Source organism: Hyposmocoma kahamanoa, unplaced genomic scaffold (assembly GCF_003589595.1).
Source record: "Hyposmocoma kahamanoa isolate Upper Pololo Valley unplaced genomic scaffold, ASM358959v1 94, whole genome shotgun sequence".
NCBI lineage: Eukaryota > Metazoa > Arthropoda > Insecta > Lepidoptera > Cosmopterigidae > Hyposmocoma > Hyposmocoma kahamanoa.
In genome coordinates, this window is record NW_020654878.1 from 11,211,174 (window position 1) to 11,227,244 (window position 16,071).

The window sequence follows — 16,071 nt, forward strand, 5'->3', positions numbered from 1 at the left end:
TAATGATGTGTTATTTCTGAAGATTCACGAATTCTGATCGCAGGGAGTAAGGTTCATGGTGTGACTGACCTGTGAGATTCACAACCGCTACCCAGTAACCGCCGTCGTCCTGTGAACAAAACAATAAACCATTGTTAATTACGCAATTTACACATGAGCGTATCTCAATTATGACATGCTGAATTATAGACAGGGGACTTTGTAATCACATACTCATTTATAAGTGCAACGCCATGCATGCTCGCTTTCGTGATTCCCTCATTCAGCAACATACTCACTTCCCCGTATCGTCTTGCAATTATCAGCGTATAGCGTTTGAGAATTTCCCGGATTCTCTATTTTTTGTCTATTTGCTCATCTAAACTCTTTTTACAGAAACTTTTTCGTAGACAGCATAATATAAGCCTGCGAAAGAAATAGCTGTAATTACCTCCAGATTAGGCACAATAACACTGTACCAAAGGGTAATGCTCCTGTCCAAATAGAAGGTTCACGGTTTCTGCCTTCAAATTACAGGTGTTGTTTGCGTGTCTTCTTAGCGTCAATTTGTAGCATACAAATCCTGTCAATTGTGTGGACCATACGGTACGAATTCGCCGACACCAAAGAACACGAAGGAAGATTGTTCGAACATAGAAGTCGTGAAAACGATGCATCTTGACGGAGGCCTAAAACGATTTGTATTTGAACTAGACCTTGGTACGCCAATACTGCATTTACGGAGCCTTAATGATCGTTATTGTAGATAACTGACTATTGTGTAACACGTTGTGTAATAAATATTTGCTAGAGCGTATGAATTGCTTCTGAGATATGTGTATTGTTTGTATCTATAAACTCTTTTAACTATGTAGAGTCAATGTACTTTCCAGCTTCGCGTAGTTTTAAATCAATTTAGTGTCCTGATAGGAATTAATGAATACATTGTCTTTCGCCTGCATACTTCCTGGGTATAAGTACTTTACAGTTTAACATAAGAATGCGTGCAGTGGCTTAGCAACAGCAATTCCGTGAACTCATTTTTACCATTTAAAAAGTCCAATCTTTTGTATTCAGAGGATTGTTGCTTGAAGATTGTATTATTTACATATTACTGTCACTTGGCTGACGCTACGACACTTGAATTAAAATGATGGAAAGTTACTCAAGTTTACGAAATTCTTTCTCTTTTGTTCCAGGTACGTACAGTTGGAGCTTATCAGTTACTTGACCATTAAAGGTAAGCATTTCGTAGAAGTATCTACTGGCACAATGGTATTCAAGTATACCGAGCAATTTTGTACTAGCAAGAGCAATCTCCGAGAGTTCCTTGTTCACAAACTTTTTCAATCTCCTACATAACTAGGGGGTTCTTAACCTCGGTATTTGTGGCAACTTCATCCCTTAAAAGGGCACAACCGGTCAAGCTGGAAACACAGACTACGATCTATACGTGTTTCGTTCTTGTTCTTCTATCAATCAAGTTAGTTTTTAATCTATCAATTGAAAAACATTAACTAGAGCTTAATACAAGATTGCAAAAAACATATGTTACCAAAAGAAGATCTTGTCAATAAGAGCAACTAACAAAAACTTTTCAACAGACAAATATTTACTCAACGGTTTTTTTTCCGTTTCCGCTTCAGCTTGTAATTATTATAGTACAGTAACCTCTAAAAAGCTATTTGTACACATCAATTGGCCATCACTATAAAACAAATGCCACTTATCTTGTGCCAACTTAATTTTCCCAATCTGTTCCATTAATCAAATCATAGCAAAGTTACGTCATTGGTCAATTTCTATCCCACGATGTGTTGGAAGGTATCGAGAAAAAAAAAACTCGTCAGTGGCCCGACTGATCTGTGATCGTTGAACCAGAACGGGAGCTCCCATATCTTGTATGGATAAGTAAACACTGACAAGCTTCACTGGCTTCAGTTTATTTCACAGTCAAATGTTGCTGACAACTCGTACCGTGGATCTAATGCGTTGGTATTAGATTATAATACTGATATTATAGATGTGAATCAGAGCATTCAACTTGGGAAAAAATATGATGCAAGAAATTACATGTAATGATACGTGATACACGCCTACAAAGTATAAGTTTTTGTCAAAACTATCATCGTTTTTCTTAGCACTTAGAGTATATAATGCAATATTGAGATCTAGATTAGATACGCTACTTGTTACGTCTAGAACTACATACATGGTGCTTATTGTAAACTGCTATAAATTATTCATAATATGAACTCTTTACAGAATATTTATCCTTCCATTATGAACGCTTTATCTATTTGCATGCGCGAGTATTATAAAAGTAATATTCTTTTATAATAAATTAGCTTAAACTACGCTTAAATATACTTAATATTTCTTGCCAAGCTACTATTAGAATATGATTGGAATGCCTAATCAAATAAATTGCTCTATCAGCCTTCGTCTGAAGCGCCTTTATGGCAAGTGTTTATAATATTTTCTTTTTCATCTCTTTTCTAGTATGATACGTATCTACAGTTTTTGCCCTCTAGCTATTTTGCTACACGTGTCCAGATGAATGTTATTTAAAGAGCTCTCCTTATCGCCATCAATGTTAACTTTATTTAAAACATGGTGCTTCAGACAGTGCGAAATTGGCCGAATACATTTTATCTATACACCTCATTCAATTAGTTATAGATTTGACTGCACCTATTCAATCAAAACAGCGTGGCTAAACGTTTTTATTGGCGTGACGTCGTTCTTTATCTAGATCAACAAGTACTTTACCGTGAAACTCTAAAGTAACGGACTTTAAAGATTCACGGTATAGTACGCGAATCTCGGATTGTCGATCGGGGAACGTTTTGTCTCGATTCCTTTTGACGCGTAAATTGCGGTATTTGTGCTTTAGAGGCGCGGCGGTAGTGCACCGACGTCGACGCTGCGTCAGCAACCGGCCGATACCTTGCGATCCCGCCACCACCCATCCGTCAAAGTCATGGATGAGCAGTGTTCTCACGTGACCAGCATGAGGAGTCATTTTATCCCCATTATTTAAAGAAGTCATAGGAACTCGCCTCTTACTCGTCCCGCTTATAGTTTAAACTACTCGTAGTATTATCTTACCTTGTAAATTTCCTCAGATAACGACAACGGTTTAACTCGAACATGGTTCCGCGCAAGTGAATTCGTGCCTTCATCTCTAAAGACACCATTTATCTATTTTATTGAATCTAAACAGTCATTGTATTTTGTAGAGAGTTATTTGATATTTCTTGCAAACCTTTAGATCCTTCTATGCCGACAAGTTAGGATGTTAACATAATATCGATTTATTAGTAAATAGAGCACTTTGTGTCACATCTTTTTTTTCTATTAGCCATGTTGTTTAATGTATTTATTTACGTACATCCATTACAACTACCTATCCAATATCTCTCTCGTTATGCCATAATGTTGGTAATATAGCAATAAGTTGATAAACTGTCAGCGATGTAGCGATACTACCCTTTATAGGCGCGATTAAAGTCGTACGGGTGTAAATCTAGTTCGCCTTATTTCAAATATAAATTTCTGCAATAAGCTTATATCTGTCAATCCATAGAGTGAAGAGTTCTGATATCAACAACTTACAATACGCTACTGGTGCACCCACGTACTGCATCTATGTCACATCGTTGTGATATATCCCTCCCATCGGATGCAAAGTACATAGCTTATGGATAAACAAAACAACATTGTCTGTCCCCTGTCTATACATCACCCACCAAAGAAACATTTTGCTGAAGCACGTTTCGAACAATAGAGAAATAAACTATGTTCCATTTTCCACCTCCGCGAAACTCTACCCGGAATATTCTTCACTTCACAGAAAAACGATTTGCTTATCGCCTTTCACATTGTTTATTTTATTCTATAATATTAAATTTGTCTCATGACATTGAAAGAGCGACCAGTAAGCTAATTTATAAGAGGTCTAAGAAAGAACTTTTTAATTTATTTCTTTGCTTTTATCCACAAACCCTATGAAAATGTTTACCCTTATTTTACAAAAATTAAATTGAAAGTTCGTGTGAGTTTTCTTCCGAACAATTTGCAATATTTTTCTGTTTACATTTTGTTATAAAATTATTAAATTTCATATTCGGTCGTCAACCTAAAGTATGTATCAACGCGAACTCTACTCTTTTGAACCGAATCTACGTTACGCCACGCGCCTTCTACCTCCGTTCCACGGGACTGCATTGCTATTGATAGATTTCACAGTGATGGAAAACGTGATTTTGCCTCAAGCCACTCCGATTGATTCTTAAATTCGTGGAACGGTTTTGGTTCGATGTCATTTAAAAATATTTTGCAGTAACTTAAATTTGGCTGTATTCAAAGTTTGCAATATTATTTTATTGCAAATTTATGTTGACATTGTTGTAGTACCTGAAATGTCTCTTAATTGTTTTATATAGAAGTTCTAAGCCAATTTATTAATTATCCACGACTAATATTTAAAAACAAACAATTTAATTGTACGTGTAATAACAGTCAGGATTTAGGTAAATTGAATTAGACGTGGATCATATATTGACGTGACTAACGGGTTTTAGTTAAAATTATCTATACTTTCTTTTTCTCACTATTGACCTTGCAGTTTTCCCATTGTTATTCATATTGTAAGACAGGGCAGGCTCTGACGGAAGTAAAATGAATAGGCCCAGTACATGCTCTCTCATTGTTAGGGAAAGACAGTAATTGTTGTCGTTAAGGCTAGGTAGCGAGCGGCCAGCGATGTGAACAAGGTTATGGGGTTCTAATTGACAGATCACTGCGACGGCGCGGACACCGTAACCGACTTCATCCAGACTAACTGTACCTCTACAGTACAACACGCACCGCCGGCCATCAGCAAATGGCCAGTACCCACCTCAACGGGAAATGCCGGACGTTAGCGTCCTCGACCGCTGCGCTGGCTTCTCATCGAAACACTCGTTTAATTTCCTGCAGAAATCAGAAATAAACCACAACACAAAAACTGTAGACCGACTACAAAGCCGGCGATGCTAATACATGAAAGTAAATCTTATACGTCGTCGTCCGTCTGGGCTTTTCCGTCATGCATTCTGCTGCCAAACTCCTTTCCATGCTAACTATTCAAGTTATTTGCCGTGTCTGTTGCTAAGTGAAACCGTCAGACGAATCTTTTATTTTCCCTAATGCGAGCCGTTTCGGCTCTTATTTGGGGTCCTACTGTGACAGCCATTATAATTCCAAGTGAATGTAGAAGTGTACAAAGACGGCTTTGTGCTTGCTATAAATATTTATGAGTAAGTGCCTATTTTCAACACTCGTGGGCTGGTGGATACGCACGGTACAGCCATCCTAATTGGACGGTTGTAGGCGCGAATATGTTTCGCCTATGGGACGGGAATCCCTTATTTCTGTTTAATGTGTCTGACACCAATGTATAATTGCAACTATGATTTCCTTGGTATTGCTCCTACGCTTATTATTTTCTTCCCCAAATTTATAGTTTCTATTAAGATTCCTCCAATAACGATGTTGTAACACAAAATTAGTTATTTTCCAATACTAGTTATATAATGATAAATACAAAGTAGATAGTGATCCTACTTTCTCTAACTAGTTTCTTGAGGCCACTTCAAGAAAGTAAAACCCCGCTATGTAAGCGCTCACCCGTGTTCTGATGACACACAAATTGCTGTAATCAATTATACTAGGATACTGATTTCTGCTTTCTTTCTTATTTTAAATTGCTTACATCAAGGACAGTGTGTCCTATTTGCAACAAAGATTTTAATTTGGTAATACTATTTCACTTTCTTCCAAATTAACCTGACTTTTTTGTATCTATGCACTTGTATAAGTGAGCGTTTCTCAACTCAGTGCAGACAAAGCTCATAGGCGTCTCCCGTGGTTCGACCTCAATCGCGCCCGCCGTGTATATGTGGAACGCGGGAATGGTAGTGGCCACTGTTGCATTGCCCTGTCCTGCCCTGACCTGCATGCACTCTACATGTTTTCACTTCATATCGTTGTGCTTGCTGTTATATATCTTGTTTACTTTCAAATTTATCTAACATTTATAACACTTTAAAATCCTAACTTTTTATATAGGTACATTTTGTTATACACAAATGTTTTCTCTGAATATTCCGTTATTTTGTTTTAGTTACCTGTCAGTAAATTGTTACACAATGTATCATTGACTTACAATTATATGGACGTCGGGTCCGCGCTAAAAAGTGTCCGCACTTGTAAGGCGCTAAAATCGTATACAGAGCGCGACACTCCGCTTTAGACTTCATTTGTTCTACGGACAGCGCGATACTGCGATGACATAACAATTTTAATTTCGAATAGGTTGACTTGGGACATTTTTTTCGTGGTTTTTGTATTAGAACCGTCGTCCATTTATTTGTAAGTCAATGCAATGTATTCATCTATTTTACTGTCTCTGTCTCTTCTTTTAGTTATCTATTGCAGCCAACTGTATTTCGATTTAAAAATAAACACAGTGTTTCTCCATAACATGTTTGCAGCTTGTTCATTGACTAGGAATAAGGGCGACACACTTTCAGGAGGTCCCGCTCTCCACGGCGACGACGTCACGTTTCCCATGTTTAGAATTGTTTATTGAAGTCATGATGTGACCTTAACATTGTATTTTACGATTGTCTCATCACCGGCCCGCGCACTGACATTTCAATAGGGAAGGTGAGCGCGGGTCGCCGCGTGAGGTGAGGCACGAACCCGCATAGGCAAGGCTGCCAGCCGCACACCCGCGCCCTCACAACCCGCCACAGCTCTTCTGTCAACGGCGACCTTATTTTTCATCCCGTTATTATTTATAAACGCAGCCTCCGCCCTGAAATTCCTCAGCCACATAAATCACTAACTATCCCGTGTGACTTGGACGAATTGAACGAATACTTCATCGTTTCGATAAAGCTGTGAAATATGGACACCACTTTTCGCATTGACAACCCGAGCACTGCACTTCACGGAAACTGGATTATTTTCGTTTTAATCGCAGCACGTGCACAGTTGCAATATTGCATTCTTGGATTACCTCCGGAAACTTATCGCGCGTCGGTGTTGACTTAAATTTGCATCTGGTATATTCTCGTCGTAAGTCGATTGTAGGTGCTCACGATTTAACGCTAGTATTAATGCATTATTCAGAGGGGTTTTCATTAGGCTCTGGCTATCGGCGCGGGGGATCGCGCTCTCGTTAAAATGTACGGATGGCATGACGGTTGCTCGTATTGGGCGTGCTCTAAACACGCGAGCACCTATCACTACTCACCTCAAATCTCAAACGAAATCCTATTTATAGCTTACATTTTCTATAGACAAGTTTATAACATCGCGACTTTCATCTTTTTCTCAATACATATTTATGCATGCATTTTGTCTTTGAATGGGAGGTGTGCTGCTATAAATTTTACTTAAAACCAGTAATAAAATGTTAAGTACCCTTTCGTGCCATCATGTCTGACAATGGCAGTCGTTATAGAAGAAGATTGCTCCAGTCAAGATGTGCCATTACTATAAATCAAAAATCAAATGTTTTGCAGATTGATAAAACAGGAACAAAAGTTCTAATCTTTACTTATATTACTCGTACGTTCTTTTCCTATGCTTTTAGTGAGGCCCTGGGGAAAAAAAACACTTAAAGTGCTATTAAAAGGACAGATTATTAGCAAAGCAGAAAGGCTTATTAAACCCAGTTTGTAGCACAACCAGTTGTAAGGAAACTGGTGCGGTACGGACCAACAGGTTTATCAACCCCACACATGGCTCACACTCGCGGATGTGATACTTTCGATATTAATGAGCACACATCCCGTTCACTTTGTCCTAAATTAAACACCCGCTTGTTTAAGAAACTTCACAAGCTATGCTAAATAATATTGCCTGTAAAAAGTCGAAAAAACTAAATAGCATACTTCAAAACATACTCGTACTTTCGAACGTATAAAAACTGAATTGCTAGAGCAACGTCACTAACTCGTTGACATCCAATCGACATGCTCGGACAGTCTCTACATAATTCCGTTACATTTTAATTACCTTTTTGATACCTCGGCTTTGACCAGTCTTTAATGGGTACCTGTAATATGACTCAAGATTGGTTTAATTTTTTAGTCTCCATTTTGATGTCAATATTGTCAATGTTTACTCGATTTCTTTATTCCATCTAATAACAAAACATAAACTTGCTGCCTACGTGCACTTCAATTATGCAGAATTCAATTAACAGACGTTGCTAGTTTATTGATGTAATAGTTTAGATTTGCCCTTGGCGACTGCATTATAGAGCTCGGACACGCATGGCTGTTATCTAGATTCTGAGACTTAAGCAGCTGCGGATGGTGTATAGGTCCACGCCCAGAGCCAGTATTAGATGAATTTAACGAAGATCAAGTCTTGTATGCTCTTCAACTACGCTAGATCTTATCATTTATTTTATATTATGTTGTAAGTTTCTGTACGTTCTTAGGTCTAAAATATTAAACATCCGCTGTGTGTTTAAAAGCGATGCATATCATGAGAGCTATATACGATTATGTACGTGAGTCAATAACGCAAGAACATGTTACTGAATACAAGTCAGCCGTCTCCGTCTGGTCGGACTTCGCGACAGTCATGTAAACAAAGCGTTACACTGACCTGGTTAACCTTGAATGGTAAATGTATGGAGTTTCGCCGGGGAAAAATATGCCATTGATGCAAGCGTGCGTGCGCTGAGTAACGGTCGCCATAAGCCGAATAAATGGTTTGGCATCGTACGTGGAATGATAATGTTCTCAGCGAGACTTGTCACGCGATTCTGTCGCCTGGTCGCTGCCGGACGCGCTTCTATAGACCCACTTTCTACGAGCCGTGTGTCCTTGAACTGTTAACTTATGGCTACGTTCCTCCATTCAGAGCTACGCCACCTGTTGCGCGGTTCGCATCTTAACGGATGCGTCCTTATGTACTCTTACTATAATATAGCTGGTTTCCTTAACCTTTTCGGGCAATGTTTAACAGTACATGGACGTAGGAAATAAAACAATTTTTGGGTGACGTGAAACCTATAAAGGAAACGAAACCGAAACGTTGGTTTGTTTGAAAAAACAAATATACGCGATTTAGATCCGAAAAATTGTTTCATTTTCTATGTGTAACAATCGCGAAAACCTACGAACTCGATGAATACAAGGACGATCAAGCGGTGGTAAAGGCAATAAAATAATATTTTGTAAAGCTAATTGCGGCAGGTTTAAGTTTAAATGACGGCATGTAACAATGTGCCGGTAACAAGATTTAGCGGTCCGTCAGGCGGCGCGAGAAGCAAAACACCTCAATCCGCTTTGTTTACGTTAGCATCAGACTCGCCTGCGAAGCCCGATCGCATCCCGAACGCAATAAACCTCGAAGCTAGCTCACGACTCTGCAATGTCTACTCTTTATCGCACTCACCGAATACAGTACGATCTTAAACGTATTTTAATAACTTCTACCCGCCCGGTCGCCGTAATGGGCTCACCATGCAAATACCTGTACCCACGGTGCACCGTTACACACTGATACTGCCGGTAACGAACCGCCCCGTGAAATAAAGAAAGGTAATAATCGCGAGCGGGAAATCCGATCACGCCGTAGGCATTCCATGGCTCAGGTTTTACGTCGCTTCGCGTTCCGTTTGTAAACTGCCATGTCATAACGATGGTAAAAATAAATGTAATTTTCGTGCCCCAAAGCTCTCGATTGTTGTGGTTCACTTTTCTTATGTAATGCTAAGAGGCAGTCAGGAGTAAACCGTGACAAAAAGACAGATTAAACGTAGAAGAAATTGCTGTAACAAGTTTCCGTCTGCGCTTCTGTCTAAAATCTAATGAAGGAAATGATATCGACTTGTGAGTGTGGATTTGAAATTCCCTTTCGCGACATAGCGTGGCGCTTTCCCTATCGCCACTTTGTGCTCTGACACCTGCACTCTTCCTTTCTACATCGCGTTCGTGGTAGAATCGCTAGTCATCGCGAATCTGTGACATTTGCTAATTTATCTTGTATATCTTTGCGCAGTATAATTACAACCTGTTCTTTTTGCGATTGATTCCATCCGACGTAATATCAAATATATTTAGTTTTTAACCCCGTTTTTAACCCCGCCTTTGAAAACCGTGTAAAAGTAAAAAAAGATTTTTTTCGATAATCTTGCTTTTTGAAAATCAAATATGGAGTTGAATAAAAATCATATCACGGCATGGCTTTCGAACAGTGGTAAAGTAATTTAAATACATTTCAATACAAAGCCGTTTCATTCTTTCTCCTTACCGACAGCTATTACAAAATAAGATTAACAATTTTCTCACGTCCGCATCGAGATCGAGTTAGGCGACGACAACCTCTGCAAAAAGTAAGTTGGAAATCTAATAGAGTTTGTGGCAAGCCGGTTATTTGTGTTATTTTTTAGTTTCGCAGACGCTGTGGAGAAATGCTATGTAACGCTAGCGGACGAAGACGAAGGAAGACGAAGCAACCCGGCATTACTGTAATAACTCAGAACCGCCCTTCTGTCATTATTCTGTACACTTTCCTCGAGTAACTAAAGACGAAATGCTTTTTATTTTTCAAGGGCGCTCTTACAATTGCATTTTACTTGTATATTCTCTGCTGCGATGATCTTTTTTCTAAGTAATGAAGTTATGATTGAGTTATGTTTAAATTAATGTTGTTCTATGAATGTTGTATCTTATCCAGTTAACTCATATTGCTTGAATCGCTTTTAGAAGCAATAATAACGCTGGAATGTATGCGTATATAAAGAGGTATCGATGCTTGTTGTAATAAGTCTAATGTGCAAAGGCAGCGCTCGATCGTAGTTCTTACGCGTGATTCCAGAAGAGCCCGCGATTATTGCGTTATGATTATACCTTTGCGACTTCTGTATTTTCATTATCGAAGACTGTACTCTACAGCTCGGCAAAGACAAATTAACTGACCATTTATCATAGGCAATGTACTGTTTTTACTACCCAGTAAATCCTTTAATGAAACAATAATTTGAATCTACATTTCGAACTTCATGTTGTTCTGACGTAAGACAGCTCCTCCCAGAGGGGTACAAGATTACAAAAACATGAACTGCTTATAACATAAATAAACATATTTAAAACTGTGGGAGATGATAAGTCAGTAATGGATTTTCCAAGGCATTATGTTCCATTCTTCTGTACGCATTTTTTGAAGCGTTGTTCATATTACTGCGCTATCAGGCGAAGTGTTACATAATTGCAAAAATCACGTAGCGTGCTGTTCCTGTTCACATGCGAGCCCTATTTATTGTAATTACTTCACTCGGCACTGGGGCCGTCGACTACGTCCTATCAATGGACAGAAGCGCGCCCGATCAACCCCGCAGATATAATCGCTAGTGCCGACAATTATCTATGAACCACTTACACTTTTTGAGTTACCTTAACTATGTTCCCGATATCTCTATGTCTTTAGTCATCAACATCGATTTTACCATGAATCTTATTACGTTTATTATTTATTTAAATTCACATAATCGTGTATTTATGCACACTGAAAGTAATTATTTTCGTAATTGATTTACGAAACTGTATTCAATACGGTAACAAACAATCTAAGATCATAAACGCAATTTTGTGGCTTAGTAATAGTATGATGGTAAGTTGGATAGCTTCATACTCCGTTGTTGTGTAGATAATGCATCCGGATAGTATTCGAGCATTGATTGGAGTAGTACTGGCAATAGTTTTCCGATTAATGTACGCGATCGACTCTAGGTGGGTCCGTTTGCTTTAGTCGCAGTATCGCGTTAGCAATCGTAACTTCTTCCCACATAATTGGCGTGTGGGCGCGGCGGTGGCGGTGTTATCCCGATCGCCGCCCACCGACGACGAGGCGACGCCCGATTAGATAGCTCGGCCCCCGACACCCGACCCGAGAACTCCTCCTGATGCACACCTAACTACCACCGTCTAATGTTGATCATAAAAATCATATACTCTTCGCTGCCACCAGCAATCCTCGTTAGCAAACGCTATGAGAAAGGTAACTGCAGGGGATACATCATACGAGGTACGTGGTGCGCGAATGTAATCTTATAATAACACGCTAGACGCACCAGAAAAATAATTTTCTACCTCACTACCCTCTTAAGGCCATTTCCTCATTTAGAGGGAACACAATGTACACGCTTTGCTGAGGTTTAACAAGATACTTTACGGACGCTACAACACACGCACGATTCGAGTTAGCAGTAGATAGAATCAATAAACACGAGGCGAGTATGCCCCCGATGGCCTGTGGGGCTCGAACATGCCCTCCGCGACAATACTCTGCAAACTCAGCTCTCATTAGCGATAAGAAGTGGCAGTGGCCGCTCGTTACGCAAGACGAGTCCCTTGCGGACGCTTCATTAATTGCGTATTGTCGAAGCTCTAGCGATCACATCTCAGATTGCCGAAGCGATCTCACGACCACGTACCTATTTCCGACCGCTATGCGACCGGCCCGGTATCACCTATATGGCCATCGTTAATAATAATACACTACGAAATTAATCGGAAGCATCGATGATAGGCGTGCACGCTTATGCCGCCAGGATAAACAGATAATCACCAGGACCGTTAAGTTGATTTAGGGCGATGGTTCCGCCCTAACTTGTTCAGGAACAAACAAATATAGACATGCTTTATTAACCATCTAATATTACCTATTCCATGACTTGTTATTTGCACAATTATCTTAGCCATGAAATGTATATTAAACTTTCGTATTCAGGTAATAACAAAAGTCTATGTGCTTAAATTTGTTTAGGTTTGTCGCTGCATCCTGCTCACAACACAACAAATTGTAATGTTATTCATAAACGTCAACGGAATCATTATGGTTGTATGTAATTCCTCAACGCTCCCATTAGCGTCTTCTAAGAAGCACCCTATAATTGAACCTTACCCGGCCACTCAAACCACTCTTAGACAAATTATTCCTGGCTTATAATTCACTTTCTAGTTTCTTTCTTGTTAGCGGATGGATGTCTCGAGGCTTTTACGAGACTACCTATTCATGAAACTTTTACTTATGTTAGTTTTTTTTTTTTTTTTTTTTTATTGCGACTCGACAAAATGACTGCACCGCGCCTGATGGAAAGTGCGAATACAGTCCAGAGATGAGAGTAACGGATGGAAAACACAAATATCTTCACTCCGTCACTATCATTTTGCCGGTCTGGCCAAATGCACTGGATGTACACCAACTGATCCCTGAACGCGATTCGCAAAAGCGTTTCACTGTGGAGGGTTTTCCGCCGTGTGTACTGTGGTCGCTATCCAGTCGGCACAGAGCCTACCACAATGCTAAGCAGATGGACACTTGTGACGCCCTCGGTCGCCTCTTACGACCCCCACGGGCATGTATGGGGAGGCGACAATGTATTCTTAAGCCGTCGCCCCACGGCTTTCTCTGCGACTGCATTTTCGTGTGGAAAGCTCTGCGCTATCTTTTGCGGCTATCACTATAGTTGGAAATAAATCAAGCGAAGCGACGCGTGCCTGTATCGGTACAATACTAGTATGGGTGACGTTAATTGACGAAATGCGGAGTGGAGGAGTGTTGGCTTGGGCTGATTTATGCGCGCGCAAATCGCTACTCAATTTGCATTGGATCTATGTAAAGCGCCCACTCAGGCTCTCGTTACCGCGATGTTACACACTCGCGTCTCAACCAATCGTCACGACCATCCGCTGGAATGTTAGCGTTGATTTTATTTTTTGTCAATGAACATTCGCATTAGTGGCCTCACTTCCAGCGTCGCTCATTCTACTGTCCACATACCGTCACTTCCACCTTTACGTTACGTGCGGTTGACGCGGTGCACGGCAATGAATGAAGTTGCGTTTTATTTCTGTCACTATTTTTCACAAGGAATATTTTTTATATTATATTGTTATTTATACAGCGGACGTTGGTTCATTGCCTTTTCATAAAATGCTAAATATATTTGACTCCGATTACAGAATATTAAATCTTAACAATTAATTTAACTTAAGACTTATGTAGATGATAAAACTGCAATGAGCACCTAATGGGTCTTAATAGCGTCGTGTGTGGGTACTAAGTTTTCTAATCTAAAATATATTAAACAGATAAAAGCTAAATGTTTGTGAAAATCTGTAATTTATTGCAATGATAAGGTTAACTGCACAATGATTGTAAATGTGTTCCCGGGTCGGCTTGCTTCTGCCAAGCATAAACCTACTGCTATTAGTTAACGCTGTGACATTGTCTTAACACTGAGTAACGCACTTGCAAACACCACAGAACGCATATAAATGTGAAAGATAATCATAAATGACCACGTTTATGTGTATCCATTGCGGTGAAAAATAGCGGCGTAAGTCGCAAATGACATTCCACATTCATACCACACCAAATAGGTGCGGAACGCGACTTCGTATTTGGGTCACACACAGATTCTCGGTAATGGAAACACAGTGTAAAGCTGTGAAGTTTTACCGCAAGTAATCTGACAAACGCATAAGAAGTTCTTTACTAATTTGTGGATCGTGCATTTCGGGCTGCGGTCACTCGCGAGCTCGCCGCAACCAAATTCCGCTACCGAGCATACGATGCCGTATCGCTTCAAACGGCAATAGAAATATGGCAACCAAGAAAGTTCAATGATCATATAATTTGTACATAGTTCGTCAAATAATCACAAAATCGCAACGCGGTTAATTCAATGCCATGAAAGTTACAGCGGCGTCTTAACGTTGTTTCGACACAATTTTTAATATATTTTTTTATCTATTTAGAAATAATCATCACAAATAATTCTTATGTCTGATATAAATGTATGAACTTGTAACGTCATTACAACCATACTTGTTTCTATAATTAAAGTAGATATTTTCTCATACTGTGTCTACTGTCGTAACTCAACGTTGCACTTCCCAGCAATTTATGTATGTGAGAAAGAGCTCTAATAGTGCTATGTCGGCGTTATGTGGATAATTTGATGTTAATACAATCGACATCGACACTTACTATTGCTGTTTTTCATTCCTATGCCGATTGCTATCGCGTAATGATAGTCGAACCCATCGGAAATTAACATACATTGCCTCAAAACAGTGTTCAATTATATACGTAGTACCATTTTCGTCACACTTAAATGATTGTAAATTATACCGCCTATGTTGTTGTTAGCGGTGAAAGATTATAGAGATATGATCTGTGAATTAATGTTATTGATAGCAGAAATTCAATACGTTGCCTACTTTTTGAAAAGTATCTGTGTTTCTATACGTACAGAAAGTAAAATGTTTTGTTCTGCATAAGTCGAGCGCTATCGGTGCGAAATGAGCGTATCGAGGTGTCGCTAACGATTGCATCTGGTTTCACTTACGGTGCCGTCGGTTTTTCACCGGGAATGCGATCGCGACCGCGATCAACAACGCGCATTGTGCTGAGCCTGCACTTCGACGCAACAACGCTGCGGCACGGCAACGGCGGCAGCGGCAGTGCACAGGTTGCATAATGTGTCAGCCGTGGGAGCGCGCGCAAGAGACGGCGCCGTTATGCGACGCACGCCACCGGTACCGTTCCATTAGTGATTTTATTAGACGATTCGCGTGTATCCGTAATCAATTTGAGCACGTTGCAGGCGTTGTAACTCGCTCCACTTGCAACGTATTATAGAGCATAAAACGCCTTACAGCCACGTTCATTTTAGCTCATACGGTGTTTCATTCCACCTCACGGCTAATGTCAAATTCGCTATAATTTTGTTTTGTCGGCACTATCTGGGACGCGGTAGTATATCACAAATCATAGATATTAAAAAAAACTATATAATCGAAACGAATGTACGGGATATTTTGAAATAGTTTATACCGTACATATCACATTTATCAAATAGTTGAAGCGAGAGACCAATGTTTTTACTTTTAGTACGCCAATTTAACTGTTATTGATTTATGCCCGGGGGAATGCCCGAATTAAATTTGGATAACTGTCGAATATATAAATAATTTTACATGTGAACTCGTACAATTTTTCTACAGATCA

General features: G+C 39.7%; 2 protein-coding genes across 4 annotated transcripts in view; one reads left to right on the forward strand and one right to left on the reverse strand.

Moving 5' to 3' along the window:
• LOC113237907 (autophagy-related protein 16-1) overlaps positions 1–16,071 on the forward strand; it is a 224,122-nt gene that overhangs the window by 69,278 nt on the left and 138,773 nt on the right. The window lies entirely within an intron of this gene.
• Positions 1–16,071, reverse strand: part of LOC113237906 — a 55,132-nt gene that overhangs the window by 32,388 nt on the left and 6,673 nt on the right. Inside the window, exon 2 of the mRNA XM_026474620.1 lies at positions 70–109. The gene's annotated coding sequence lies outside the window, so the exon portion shown is untranslated. The remainder of the gene's footprint in view (positions 1–69; positions 110–16,071) is intronic.